The following is a 532-nucleotide window of genomic DNA, read 5'->3' on the forward strand; positions in this document are numbered from 1 at the left end:
GGCATATCTTCTTTTATAAGATAAGACACAACACATTGAAAGTACAGATGGAGATAAGTCTAACTAGTTAATTTTTGTAGGAAAACTTTCTGTAAATATGAAATCTCAATCATTGAATGAACTTCAACAAATGTATATTTATGTAAAGTATCTTTTATGTAGGTTATTATACAAGAGCTAGCTGTAAAACTGAATTATTTAATAAATATTATACAAAAACAAGACGATAGCACAATTATTTTGGTTTCGGCTCGATGTGACTTCCAGAATATACTTACCTATTTAGTATTTATATTATCTGGGATTATAATGATGTGTCAACCAATGGAATTGTGTATTAAACTTCACTCAAAACTAAAACGAGCAATTCCTTTACGTATAGTTATATAAACATAGAAATTTTCCAAACAACTGTATTTAGTGTTTAGAGTACAAATGCTGTTTGTATTACATATTTAGGCAATATATTGAGACCTTTGTATTTTTCGGTTGTTGTCAAAATATTTATAAAAACGATTCCCTTCTCATCCAA

The sequence above is a fragment of the Limulus polyphemus genome, unplaced genomic scaffold, assembly GCF_000517525.1.
Source record: "Limulus polyphemus unplaced genomic scaffold, Limulus_polyphemus-2.1.2 Scaffold726, whole genome shotgun sequence".
In the NCBI taxonomy this organism is placed as follows: Eukaryota; Metazoa; Arthropoda; class Merostomata; order Xiphosura; family Limulidae; genus Limulus; species Limulus polyphemus.